The sequence below is a fragment of the Neolamprologus multifasciatus genome, chromosome 18 (assembly GCF_963576455.1).
Source record: "Neolamprologus multifasciatus chromosome 18, fNeoMul1.2, whole genome shotgun sequence".
Lineage (NCBI taxonomy): Eukaryota > Metazoa > Chordata > Actinopteri > Cichliformes > Cichlidae > Neolamprologus > Neolamprologus multifasciatus.
Window position 1 is genome coordinate 18,500,129 of NC_140456.1, and position 14,996 is coordinate 18,515,124.

At 43.8% G+C, this 14,996-nt stretch overlaps 1 protein-coding gene across 3 annotated transcripts in view; it reads left to right on the forward strand.

Annotated features, from left to right (window-relative positions):
* LOC146497723 (zinc finger protein 521-like) overlaps positions 1-14,996 on the forward strand; it is a 90,583-nt gene that overhangs the window by 46,686 nt on the left and 28,901 nt on the right. The window lies entirely within an intron of this gene.

Below are 14,996 nucleotides of genomic sequence, written 5' to 3' on the forward strand. Positions count from 1 at the left end.
TATCAGGACCGGTAGGCAATTCTATCAGGGACCCACTGTTTGTGCATAAACAATCAGAAGCATGTGATTTGTGATTTTGATGCTGCGGTGTATTTGCAAAAGAGAGAGATGAGCTGAGAGTGTGTAGGTGTGTATTTTGTATTCATCTTTGCGATCTGCTCACCCACTAGTCTACTGGGGGTGCCTAATACAGTACCATGCCAGCATTAGTCCTTTCTCTCGCAAAGGCAGGCACGGAGCACACTGGGAGGGTAGAAAACAAACCCCCCTACTGGTTATTTTATGTTTTTCAGCCGCACAAGCACACAGTTTCCCCGTAATAGTGGAATTCAGACAGCTTAAGATAACAGGAGGATAGGTGATTGGGTTATTGTCTGATGTCTTACTTCTCTGATATGCCATCGCTTTGTATTCAACATGATCACGGGTTTCATCTGACTTCTCAAAAGGGTTTCTGTTAGATACGTTTGCTTTGTGATCTCTAAAATAAGGAGAAAACAAAACTCATTGTAATGTGAAGTTGTCAAACAAACAAGAGGAAAACAGAGCAGAATGAAGTAAACTTAAGGAAATGTGTTTAATGGACAAGGCGTGAGGTACGACATGTGAGCCGTGTTTCAAGCGCTGATCTTGTTCTTTTACGTACCTTCTGAAGAATTGCTCTGTTTAATTTGGAGCATGGTTAAATTCAACCCACACTTTAATCACTGAAGAGCCAATTTGGGCCAAAAACAACCCCCCAAAAAATGCACATTTGGAAAAGCTCTAAATATCTTTTCGACAGAAAAAAAAAGGGACACTTTCTCCTTTTAATGACCATCTGCACAGGAGAGGGGAAACAGGGGGCTGGGGTCATCTCCGCTCAGCTGTCAGCGTTATTAGCGTAGGTAATGGAGCAGACGCTGGATTCATAGGGGTGTTGTTTTCATCCATGCCCCGCTCCATGGTGTCAGTTCACACTGATAACTCTATATATAGTGATGTGCCGTGACATAACCATAGTGCTAAGTGTATGGAACAACAAAACCTGAGCCCGTCTCACCCAGACGAGTCCACATTAGCTGCCTTTGTAATACAATAGTCTCCCTCAAACCCAGCGCAATGAGCCTCCACCCCTTACCTCCTCCCATCAGGCCGAAGTGGTCGCGGCTGCCTCTTCTGTCTGACTGCCAGCACATTTTGATGCATGGATATTACACTCAGATGATGACGCTCCTGGTTCAGACATAAAGGGCAGCTCTGGTGCTCAGCTACTCAACATTTACTATGATAATGGTGTTAAATGAAAGGGACGGAGGTAGCCGTGGGTGCAGAAGGGTGTGTTGCGGACCAGCCCCAGCCAAGCCTGTGAACGGCCCCACGTGTCTTAAGATGGAGGCTGCAGCCTGCTAGGGCCCAGATGGATCAGTACACATTTGCTGTACAGCTGGTCGCTCTGTTTGGGGACCTGGTGTGATACTCCTATGGAGAAAAAAATGATATCGCCACCATCCAAGGAGCAATTTAATAGCAGGCCAGAAGACAGCTGGCCACTCTTTAGTTTAGAGTTTTTTTGGCATGGCACACTTACAGAATTGAGGGTGTCCGATTTTTCTCCAGAGACACACAGATTTATACAGCTTTCAGCTGTCGCAGTCACTATCAATTCTTTAATTTTCTGTTTTTCTTTGAGATTAGAAGAAAGGCCTCTTTGTGAAAAAAAAAATTCTCATTTTGAGATGTAATAACTGCATTGCAAAAAAAAAAATGTAAATAGTAGTCCCCGTTCATTTTGTTCTTTTCTTCTTTTTTTTTTAAGAGGACCTTTGAAGGTCCTTCACTGACACAAAAGCCTGTTTGGTTTTATCAGCATGCCATCATGCCACCCCATTGCTTCACTTTGACCCCAGTGTAAACTATGACATTTGGAGCCTCATGGGGGGCACGTTTGGCCCATTTATCGCACTGTTTCAAATGTCCCTGTGTGGATTTTCAGAGCCCTGACATGTTTTGAAGCATGGGCTCTGTCTTAAAGGGTTCTGAAGGTGAAACAGGGTTTAGCTTTTTTTGTGATATCTGCTTTCAATCTCATTCTCATCTCACTTCTGTCCTTTCCAAGTAGCTACTGCCAAGGTGGCAGTACTGGGAAGGACAACTGTAAACAAACAAACCAAACCACATTCCCCCCCCCAAAAAAAAAGTGTTTTTTGGGGTCACCTCTACAGATTTTTTGGGTTGGTGACAGCACAGAGCTTGAAGCCAAGTCAGGGAGGAGGCTTTTCTCTCAGAGTGGAGCCAGTGGCCTGGTCGGCCCAGGCAAAGGGGGGCACTGGAGGGGTGGAAAGGTTCGGGGGCGGAGAGGGAAAGGCACATTTGCTGTACAGCTGGCCGCTCTGTGTGAAGCAGGCACTGTGGGCCGTTACAGAGCTGGAGAGGAGAGCGAGTGAGAGGCCTTTAGCTCTCCTCTAGTTTCTCCTCCTCCGCTCTGTTCTCTCGTTCTCATTCCCCCTGTCCACTATCTCTCAATTTTCCTCTGTCTCAGTATCTAGCGCTCGCATTTTCATATTAACTGAGCTCCATCCTGGCAAAACACACTGTGTTGGCTGTTATTGGAAGAACCGACAGGAGGCACACTGTAACAGTATTTGAAGCTGAAAGCCTTGTTTTGTTTCTTGCTAAGGGCCGCAAATTATCCTTGACACATATCCTCTTGTCTTGGGCCCCTAGAGCAGCTTGGCCAGTGTATGTTGATTATATGGTCTCCATCACTGTCTCTGCCCTGGTGGAAACACATTTACTACCCCATTAAGTGCTTTTTTCCCCTCTTGATACATAAGCAGAATGTGGTATTTTCATTCTTTGTTTCTTTTCCTATAATCCTCTTTGATTAGGTGCGTCTGATGGTGTTCCCTCCGTTTCTAGAGCTCATTCATAGAGCACATACACATGTAATCTGTTAACAAACATGACCAAACACTCCTCATTTGACTCCTAGGGGGCTAAATCAGAGTCAGAACTCAATAAACAACACAGCAGAGGAACAGGATCAATCTTATGAAATAAATAAGAGAACAGGTTTGGACCAGCCATTGGAAACAAAGGAAACCATGCATGCCTTATGCTGAGCATGATATCTGCCTGCTTTTATTAATTGGTGATTAATAACGCCTCTCTGTTCGTTAGCATAGTCACCTCCCGTGCAGCCAAGTGTGTTGCTGCTAATATGCAATTATGCGCACCTTACTGCTCGTTACATTATACCTCTCCCTGACTAATGTGGGGTCCATGAGGAGAATAGAAATCAGAGCGAGCTGCAAAAAAAAAGAGCTATCAATAAGACTTTCGCACCCACTGTGTTACTTACCTGTCTGGATGGAAAACAAAAAAAAAAGTTGGGCTTTTTTTTTCTTTCTTTTTTTTTCTTTACAAATTCCTCAATGTAACCAGGAGACTGTATTAAAAGTTTAACAGCATTGCAGAGACTGTTTTGCTCTTCCTGGTGTTTTTGTTGTAAAGCAGAGGTAATTGACATCACCATGGGGATGCTCCGTTGCTAGGCCAGACAAGCTCAGTCTGATGTGGTCCTTATCTATTGATTTTCCTGACATTTCCCCACACCTCACAGACTAGGCCAACATGTGAGAAAATATCTGATGCTCTCAGTTCATACAGCCTGTTTGTACAAACTCCGGGCGAACTCTTGCTGCCCCTGACTGCATCGCAATTGGTAGGTTGATGTCACCATGGTGACTTGGGGCAAATTCCTGCCAGTGATTGGCTGAAATCTGCTCAGTTGTTGAGTTAATCGTTGTACGGGACTAATAATAGTTTAAAAGGAGCATTTAGATTTAAATACCTTGAATTTAAAGACATTCACTGGCATTTTTTTCCAATTTTCCCATCCTAGGCTTAGTTAAGGACTTTGGCGACCTGAATAAAGGTAGGCTCTCCCTGTCCTTCTGTTATGTTTTATTGATATACAGGAGAGATGTCTCCTTTAGAGTGTTAATGCCAACCCTTGTTCTGAAGTGAAGCCCATAAATACTGGATGATCAGAATTAACCTCTGCATTACTCCACCTCCCCATGGTCTCTAAGATGTCACCAAGGCCGGAGGTGCATGCACACCCCTGGTCTGCTGGGGTTGCTTAGCAGTCTGACTGGAGGGGGGCTTATGGGAGAAGTGCAAACAGACAGTCCTGCCTTAGTAAAGGTCAGATCTGCAACCTACACCTCTCAAATCCCACTCTGGCCCTGATGGGACCTGGGTTCCAAGCGTGCCTAGAGATGCTTGTGGTAAGGGAGACTTGCAGTGAGAATGAAGTGGAGTGCAACCACTGAACTGCACTGCTTTTAGAGGTTGTCAGCACCAATAGTAGTGTGATAGATATGACCTAACTTTGTGTAGGGGCTCTTACCTGGCGTGTTTTTGGAATGTCATTCTGTAGCTATCATATGCTGCTGAATAGAAATGGCTTCCAGTGTTGTTCTCAAAGCTGTTATTAAGCACGCTTCATAGGTGTAGAGAGGTTTGTTTTAGAAAACAAACAGAGAACAAAAGAGTGCCGCAAAAAAGTTTTAGCTTTATGGACCACAATGGTGGTTTTCCAAAGTACCATGTAACAAATGACTATCCTCATCAAACTTTGGCTGTGTGAATGGTAGACAGGGGAGGAGCGGGGAGGGGAATAGGGTTCTGAAAGGCCCCCCAGCGTCAAAGCCTTAATAATCATGTGAGCAGCGCTGGACTTCATTACCCTCCTGTTCGACAGGCCGAGTGCCAGCCTGGATTGCTGGCTGGCTGTGGCAAGGTCAACGGCGGAGGAAAAACCAGTTACTGTGTTACTCTGGAGCGGAATGGAGAGGGGCGGCCATCTGTCAGCTCAGGCCTGCCATACCCGCAGAGCAAATGGACACGGGCGGCCAGAGGAGAGGCCACAGACACCCATAGAGCTAAACCCAGTGAGCATAACACTGAGGCATGGACACAAATCCAGCCAAAGTGATGGGCATTGGTACCACTAAAACACACACACGCACACACACACATATATATATATATATATATATATATATATATATATATATATATATATATATATATATATATATATATATATATATATAAATATATATATATATATATATATATATATATATATATTTCTTTCCTCACAGCCTCCATATATATATATATATATGTATATATATATATGAAAGGCAAGGCTGCAGTCAAGAAATTTGGCAGTAGGCTATGTCTGTGTTTATGCATGTTTATTTTTACTATCAGCACACTATTGGGCCCCTACTGCTTTAAATCCAGATGGCAAACCATTTGATAAAAAGTTGACAAAAGTTTCGCTTTGCTTGCCAACAGTAAATGTGTTTAATCAGCTCTTTTATGGAGGCAAACTCCTTCTGAATATAAGTGCAGAAAATGTAGATCATTTTGTACTTTAAAAGACTCATGTTTTCTTCCTAAACACAGCAACATAACACAGTTTTTTTTTCTTCATCAAACTCTCCCATATCCAGTTTTTAGTGTTTCACCTTGCTGGCTGTTTGTCAGCATCTGAGTCGCATGTACCTTCTTTGCGAGGACCTTTATGGTGCCCTCTGGCCAAAGTGGAAGAACCCTGTGGAATGTTCCAAAACTCTCTAATAGGTTTCAGGTGCTGCAGGCCACCCGCCAGCCTCCCCACCATCACCCCACTCTGCGTGTCTTGTGTGATAAGACTTCAACAGTCAGAGCACCAGCAATTCTCCTCCATGGGATTGAGGGCAGAGCTAAATGCAAAATGTTTCCCCGTCTCCATTATATATGAGTGTTTTCCGTCTCCTTTGACCGAAGCGGCAAGGTAAATAAAAGTATAGCTTCTCTCGTGAGTGTGGCTCAAGTTCAGACAAGAAATTTAGCAACTCCGCCATCCCACAACTAAGCACAGCTAACACTCCTTTTTGTTTTCCTCTCGAACCCCCCGGCTTGAGCATCAACACACTCCGGAAAACAGGGAGATGGTCCTGGGCGATTCCCCTCACATTAATGGAAATCACACAGGAACTCCCTGGATGAAAGCCTTATGCGTTATTAAGGTTTAATGTTGATATCAGTGCTTATATGTTTACTTGAGTGCGCGGTGTTGCTGATGTAGAATTGTCAGAGAGGTGCAGATTTAGTAAGGAATTAGTGTACACCCAGGATTTAATTAAGCGGATCTATTTCCATCTTGTTAGAAAGAGATAATGTGAGTACCGCATGCATCATAGGTTACCATATTAAATGCTGCTTCCTGTAACAGCATTATATCTTCTAGAGTGGTGCTTGCAGATTATAGAAAGGAAATGCTATGTTTATCTGAAACAGTTGTCGCTTAAAGATGAGGGCTAAAAACACACGAGCTAGCACGTTGTTTGCCATACTTGCTACATGCTCATTAAAAATGAATTTTAAAAAAAGAAAAATGGTCACACTTCCAATTTCCTTTTACAGATACCTTGTTCCATTTCTCGCATGACAGTGGAGTGTGAACACTGAAGCGACATGGCCTCTTTGTCTCTCCATTTGTCCCACTGCTGCCTAGAGACGTAAACCTTAAGCCACTCACTCGCTGATTAATCTTTTAACATTTATAATTACTAATTAAGTTAGTAAGAGACTTTTAATGTAGTCCTCCTTCAATGGGGAGCAGAGAGGACAACAGATCATTAGCTTCAATAATGAACGCGGATGAGACAGATAATGGCCTATGATAGGTGAATACTGACAGTTATATTAAATGAGGCGAGTATATGGGAAATGCAGCATGGATTCCAAAAGCCATGCAGAGACAAGGTGGTAAAGTGCACCACTAACTCCGGAAAAAAAAAGCATGTGAGGCATAAAGAAATAGCTTGTACTAATTAAAGCATGCATGTAGCTCTCTGATAACGTCCCTTTTATATATGCGCTGTGTATTTAACATGCAACGATATCTATATCTGATTTGATAATTGTGTCAAAGCCAGTTTCAAGTGCAGATTTTATGCAGCAATTCACACTGGTTTCATTGAGTTTTTGGTCTCCCTAATGTCATCGGTGTATCTCATTATCACATTATTACATTAGTGTCTGCTTTATCCTGGTGGCTGTAAGTTGCTGCCCATTAAAAGAGTCATTTCATCTCGGGTTTTCTTGTCTTTTTTTTTTTTTTTTTTACCTTAACGACGATGCTACTCTGGCACATTTCGTGTGCTTTCCCACTTTGGGGAAGGTGCTTATGCCATAATGATTATTATCATTAAGAAGATATTAATGTGCTTAGTGTTTGCGACCCAGCTGCTCATCATGGCCCGAGCTACCTGCCGGGGGAGGGAAGTGAGCTGCTGCCAAAATGGACAGTGCACATAGGCCACCGCCCACCTGTCCAGAGGTTTCAGGGTCGGTGGAGGTCACACCTACCTCCCTTTCTCCACTCTGCTGAACTAGCGGAGGGATGGCTCAGAACATAAAATTGGAGGAGATGAATTGTGTTATGTGGGAGGATGTTAAAAAGTGTAATGGAACGGGCTATGTTTCGGGCTTGACCGTGACTGTGTGCATCCCCTGTCTTATATATACATATTAAATAAATAATAATAATGGATTAGATTTATATAGCGCTTTTCAAGGCACCCAAAGCGCAAAATAGTAATATAGGGAATTATATCCTTTAATTCTTAAGTGGCATTAAATCGTGTTTCAGCCCATTTTAGAGGCACTACACTAATACTAAATTTGTTTGCATTAAACTAGAGTTTTACAAATACGTTTGTGTTAACTGGATTTAAAAAAAATTCTTTACATTTTGCACTGGCTCTTGTTTTGAAGCCTTATATCATCATCACCATAGATAGATGGTGCAAGCCAGACTGGCTCCACCTCCAGTCTCTCCGTTTCAAATTGCTGCTTCATTAGGACTTGGAAAAGAAACCCATGGTTACATTTAATCAAACGAATCTTTATGGCAGACCAACATAATCAATCACAATCCTTATCCAATATGCTACATTCTGTAACTACCAAGCTGGCTTGGAGAGAAGTCAATTATGGCCCTACTCTCTCTCATCCTCTGCCGACGTAGCTGTGTGTGATATTATACAGTTTCTGCAGTTATTTTCATTATGCAAATCTGGACTGTGCATCTCACACGCGCAATCTTTTTCCTATTCGTGTAGTTAATTCCTGCTTCTCTCTTTTATACTTGCAGTTCTTGTATGATACATGAACTGGGGGGGTTGTTGGAGAGTGTGATGTGCCATATCTAGAATAATCAAATTAAGTATTAATGATTTTTGCTCTCAAACTAACACTTGTGTTGCACAGTGGGCTGCAGTCGGTGGTGTTGTTCATATTTCATATGTTTTGTGTCCATACAGAGCTGTTTGCACTGAATCTTTGTGTGCGTGTGTGTGTGTGCGTGTGTGTCTATGAAATCATTTACAGTTTGTTTTTTCCATACAAGTTCTGTTCTCTCGCCCCATATCCTCAAGTACATTTATGTCTGGATGCAAAACACATGCAACTTCACACACTGCAAGCGCATTTACACATTGTACAGGCACTCATCGTTTAATCTATCAATCTGTTTTTTTTCCCTCCTTTCCTCCTCATCTTGTGTGTTCTTCCTCCACGCCTTTTCACTTCGGCACTCGGAATCATGCACAATCCACGCACACCGCATAATACACATAAGCACGGAAACACACAGAGGCGCAAGCACACACAAGGTAGCTTGGTTGGTGGGGGCCATGGCTGCAGCTCTTCTGCGCAGTCCCAGAGTGGCTCCCGGGGCTCGGCTGCCAGTTGTTTGCCAGCGTCTCCGGGTGGAATTCATTCAAATTAAAGCGGTGGAATGAGGCCCGAGTCCCAGAATGCCTCGTCCCTCTCCTTCATCAGCATTCCGCCGATGAGAGTAATTAAAGCAGAAATTAATTCTGCTGTAAGCAGAGGAGCCACAGAATAACTGATATTAGAGGCTGGATGATGAATGCTTGGCATCAAGGGAGGTCTCAGGGGAGGAAGAGGAAATTCACAGATCTCTCTTTCTTTCTTTCTTTCTCTCTTTCTTTCTTTCTTTCTTTCTTTCTTTCCTCACAGCCTTTTTCTCTCTTTTCCCCTTTTCTGCCCATTCCTATGTTTGTATTTCTTTATTTTTTGTCGTCTGCATTTCTCTCTCCTGCGTGGTCTATTACTCGTTTCTCATCTTTGCATTTCTTTCATCCTCCATGGCAACATTTGTCCTTCTGTGCCACCTAAAGACTGCTACAAAGCACTGGAGCTATTGACTTTAAGCATGACTGAAGACATTGGGAGTAAGCCCCCTCTGCTCAGAAACAGTATTTCACGTTCTGTCAGCACCGGTGTTCGTATTTTCAGTCAAAAAAAGCATATTAGAGTGAGGCGATGCTGCAAATGCTCGTGCTTTGCTGTTTGTTAACAGAAGCCGAAATGGAAAGGGCTTTCAGGTGAATTCTTAGTATCAGGCATCACAGAAAAATATAAAGCTGTTGTGATTAGAAATATAGATGATGTTGGCACGAATAAAAATACACAATTATTAAATTAGGGTGTGTATTTAAAAAGGCTTGGAAATAAATAATTTGTAATGTTTTTAAGGCAAGCTGCCTCTTTTTTTTCTCAGGCTTAATTTGAGACTGCACCTTGAATCTCTCCAGATGATGTGATATTCTACCCAGGATGATTCAGTGATCCCCCAGTGTCCCCTGACGCGTTATTTTTGGAATAGCACATCTTTAGCAAGAACAGTCACAAGACTGAAAGACAAACAACTGAACTCTTGAAACACCGGGCCTGGATGAGGCTGTCAGTGTTTTCCTCTCTTAGAATCAAATGGAATTGAACAAAGGTTAGCTCTTTGGGGCTTTATGGTAATGTGATATACGATGCTGCCATGGAATTTGCCAATGCATGTCTTAGCACTGTCTGACTCTAAGGAAGAAGTGAATGGTAATTACGCTGACCTCTGCCCCTCCCTTTCTTATTCTGCCCTCTGGGTAAAAAGCCCGAGGTGGTAATAAACAATAGATAGATCTGTCTTGTTTATATTGCAGCTGCCGCACTCTAATGACACACGAGATTGGTCTCTATTTTGAAAATAATGCATGCCAAGAGGTGCAGGTAGTAAAACTGCATTTTTAATTGGTTTTGTGCAAGAATATCTCAATCAGATGTAAATGAATGGAAGCCCAACCTGAGAGTTACCGACTGTTATTAAGAATTTAGGAGGCTGGCATGGAGTTGAAACACAGAATGAATGATTAGACACTGTAAAGAGCCCCAGATGCAAAAGAGATGCAGACTGGCTAAAGCAGCCTGTTGATGAGGCCTCGCCGAATAGAGGCTAAAGATTTCGCTACTACTGCCCAGCAAAGGTACCCTAAGGGGTCAGAGAAGGTGAACTGTACCCCTGCTCACAGTTTAAAGATGCATAAGATGTTAAAAACCAACATTATTTTCACCATGATGATTATTTAGATGTAAAAATAATGAGTTTCTCTGTTTTGACCTTTTTAAAGTTTCTCCTGAAACTACAAAGTCCTCCCCAATTCTTCCTTGTCATTTTTTTTTATTATTCCTCCTTTGGAAAGATGATATGAAGCATGAAGCAGAAATAGTGATCATACAGTAAAGACATTTCCTCTAAATTATTTAGCAAGAGTGGCTTTTTATAGACGCAAATTTACCTATGGACCTAAAAGCTTAGTACTTAGCTGCAGTTTTCTGAGAATATCTCTACAGTGGATCATGTTGCTGTGGAGCATGATATTTCTCTCTATCATTCAAATGGTGTTGCCATTATGAACAGCGCTGGCCTATCTTGATGTCTGCCATCCTGGAAATGGCGGCAGCATTGTTTGTTTGTCTACTTGGTTCCATACACCAATAAAAATACACTCAAAATGAAACCTTGGTGTAACGATGACCTTAAACACAATGACACTCTTTCCCATAACATTGTCCTGTCCAATAGTCCAGAACTCCCCTAAGAGGCCTTACAGCAAGTCTAGGAGGAACCAAATGAGAGAGAAATCGATTACTTTCCTCTCTCCACTGTCTCTGCCCTGGCTGAATTACTGAAACAAGATGCTGCACTTAGAGGAGTCTTTGGAGAGGCAGAGGGAGAGAAAGAGAGGTGGGGAAGAGAGAAACACTTTTAGGGACATGGGTGCCATTTAGACTAGGACCATCTTCTCACAGAAAGCCACTAAAAGCAGTGAATGATCCTCTTCCTGTCCCAGGCTGGGAGTTGGTTAGCCTCCCGTGGTTAAGTGAATACAGAAAATACACTCAGGTTTGAGGTCAAAGCAAGATCATTAAAAACAATATTAATTTCTGAAATCCAAGCACAACAGTCATTCGCATTCACCCCGAACTTGGCCGGAGCACACTCGACTGCTACAGTGTGTGCGTGTCCAAAAGCACAAGACCTACATGGCTACACGGATCCAGTCTGATGTTGTTTTCTGACTTCATAATGTCAAATGGGTGTTGTTTAACATCCACAGATTTTATTGTCTGAACTATGAAGATGAAAATGAAGCCCGCTCGTTTGGTAGATAGAACGTGGTGCTTAAGGGACCCAATCCCTGTAAGTGCCATTAAGTGGAAATTGCCGTTCACATATTCCAGTGGTTTGATTAATTACACTCTCTCATGTGCTTTCATAAAGGCCCAATGAAATATGGGGAGCAAATTGCATTGTGTTCCTGTATCCTGTTATGTAAAAGCAGTTTAATTATTGACACATGTTTTGCCACCTGGCAGGGGAGAGGATGGTTGGACATGAATAGAAATCAAACAATAGATATTATGGAAGGGTAGAGCTAGCACTTGAGATGCCATGTGTTTCCGTATCTGTGACTCACTTTATGTCCCCTTCTTCACCTCGCCTCAGGTCCTCCTCCTGAATCAGAGAAAAGAGCAGTCGTGATCGGCTGCGTGTGTCAAAGTTGTAAGGGAAGCTTTATGTGGAAGTGAGCGCACTTTGAAACCTGTTTAACTTTGGAGGCAGGACTGCTTTTTTAAAGGTCTCTTCTAATAAATGTGTAGTTAATGTGATATTTTGTGAAGGCTGCATAGTCTCTCTAGAGAATTAAAAGATCCCTGCTGGCTTTGTGTGATATCTTAAGATAGCTCTTTTTTGATCAGAGTAAAGACGCTACTTAGCTGCTGATACACTTTGAACTCAAGGAAGCGGTGTGAGAAGACAACAAGCAAAGTTGCAGTTTTAACATAAATGTCTTTATTTCCCTTTTCTTTCTTTTTTCTTTGTTCCTAGATAAGAGCAGTGCCCTCTACTGCCATGGAGACTGAATAACATGAGTGTTTCAGGGCAGTACTTGCCTTCTGTTGTAGCCAGTAGTACTTAGGCTCCACTCTATTCTGTATTCTACAGTGTATGTGGAGGTATTAGCTCATAAAACCCTCCTACTGTCATATGAACCCACTGCAGTCCCTGAGCTCTATATGAACAGCAGGGCTCTGATACTTAGTCCCAAGCTGTTCCTGTTTGCCCAAAACGATCAGGCCTGGCCTCATGCTCTCTACCTGATCTAGTTGACTGGGCTGTGTAAGTTAGGTAGGCAGTCCCTGTCTCCATCCCCCCTCCTCCCTCCCAATATGCACTTGGACCCGGGCTCAGGCTGCACCTTTTGTGTTCCACAGGGATAAGGGGGCCAGATGGAGGAATTTGATTAACCAGCAGTGGAGGACCAAATGTTCAATTGGATACAGAACCAGTTGGAAGACGGGAGGGAGCGAGGGATGAGGCGGGGTAGAGGGAGAAATCTAAAATGGCTGGTCATGTGCACCGGCCAACACTTTGCAAAGGGGAGCCCAAACAGACACTGAGGTGTAGTAATGCAGAAGCCCTTTTCCAAGTACCAGCTGGGCCTTTTAGGAGCCTCTATCCCCACAGCAGACACACGGCAGCCTCCAAGCAGCTTGACTTTACCATATGTGGAACTTTTTTATGCTCCACCTGGTTTCCCCAGGGGACCTGTGCCGCTGGGACGCCGGAGGCAGGTGAATTGCTCTTAATGCAAGGCACTGAATCACTAGGCCAACAACATGAGGGAAGTGCCTAGGGAGAGGAAATGGATCTGCAGAAAGACTGGCGCGGACTGGCGCGACCTTGGAGCTAGTGCCCGCTGTGCAGCAGAAAACTGTGTGGCGTGTCACCGTGCCTCATCTTTAATAATATCCACGCTTAGATTTCTTGCACAACATTATGTATTATTTCACAAAGTGTTTTTTTCTTCCAAAATGGAACTGTTCCATTTGTAAACTGGCTTTAGTTTAGAGCCTCGTTACGCTCGCCTGAATCCCCCCCCCCCCCTCCCATTTTTCCTATTAGCATTTTTTTTACTGTGAATTTACTGGTTCACAAAGATTTTGGTTTATGTAATACATATTGTGTGCACTTTGCTAATATTTCTATGCACTCCTGCTTAAATCTAAGTTACATCGTAGCTTCAGCTGTTTCTACTCCTTTACATAGTTTTCAGTGCCGACTTCCAGGACAGGTACTGTAGGTCGAATGAGGGAAAATTTGGCCAAGACAGTGAGGCTGTGGTCACTCTCCTGCCTGCACCTGTCTTACTGAGTCTGTGGCAAAAAGCCAGAGGTCAGGGGTCACCACAGGGGGCTGTCAAGGTCAAAGGTTTATCACTCTCCAAGGGGTCCTGGAGCCATCACTCAGACCCTACAGTACGCACGATCTGCCCAGTTGAGGGTTTTTTTTTTTTTTTTCCTTCCCCTACTTTTTCTAATCCCTCCAAATGGCTCGGGCAAAACTCCTGACAGCAGCAAGAGAAACAAACTGTGGGGTGTGGAGCTCTAAGCCATCAGCTGGAGATTTCACTTTGAAAAGATTCCCTTTTACTCACTGCCCTTTCCACCAATCAGAGGGCTCGCCAGAGTCCAGGCACCCAGAGCTGCTGCCCTCTGACCCTGCCAGCAGTTGTTGGTTTATTTTGTTTGGGCATTTTGGAGAGGATGGGGCTGCTTTTGACAGTTCAGGCAGCAGGACTTGGATAAGGTCTTTAACAAAGACAGCCAGAGAGGGTGAGTTTCACAGCTCGAAAAAAGGCACAAGCTACCCTGAGCTGGTTTTTGCAGTTTCGGTACTGCACTCGTATTGCTGGAGAGGTTGTCATATTCATTGAGACATGTGGAAAATGGCCCATTTTGGAGGGGAAATAGGGGCCATTCATGCAAAGTCAATCCCATCAAGTAGACAGAAATTCCTCGATACCCATGTTTATGCAGCTGTGCCCGGCGATCAAATTACACCAACCCTCTTGTAACAACCTCGCCTCCTTCTGCCCTTTCTGCTTGTTCCCCCTGACCTCCTCTGAATATGAAAGGAGCCTCAGATGGGTCTCGCCATCACCGGGGAGCAAGGGAGAGGCAACGAGACAAAAGGGGGCACCTAACCTAGAGTTTTACCTACCCGCAACAGTAATTGGGTCAAAGCCACGGAGCTTCCATGGGTCAGCGGAGGGGTCCGTCATATGAGGGGCACACAGGGGCAGTCAAAGAAGGCCCGTCCCTAGAGAAGAAGTACTAACCGTCATGCTGTAGCACCAACTCTGACAGACCGCAGGGAACGGACCCACCGCATCGAGCTTGTCAGCTGTTCCGGCAGCGCGGAGCGATCGTGGAGCCCTCCACTGGGAGTGTATTACTGAAGGCTTTTCTTCTCTGCCTCTGTGTTTTATTTTTTTGGGTGGGGAGGGCAGGGTTGCAAGTCTGTGTGCAAGAGGGGGTGTTGAGGGGTATAATTTAGAGCACAGAGGGAGCTTCGTCTCTCCATCTTATGATTTGGAGGTGAAGACAAGCGCCCTCGGGGGCCCCCTGTCAGAGCTTTTGGGCGCGCTCAATGCAGACTTCAATAAAAACACACAAAAAGAATTCCCCCACAAGGGTGCCCGGCTGAATTGCTGACGCCAATGTAAAAGATTCAGTTTTCTGTGAAT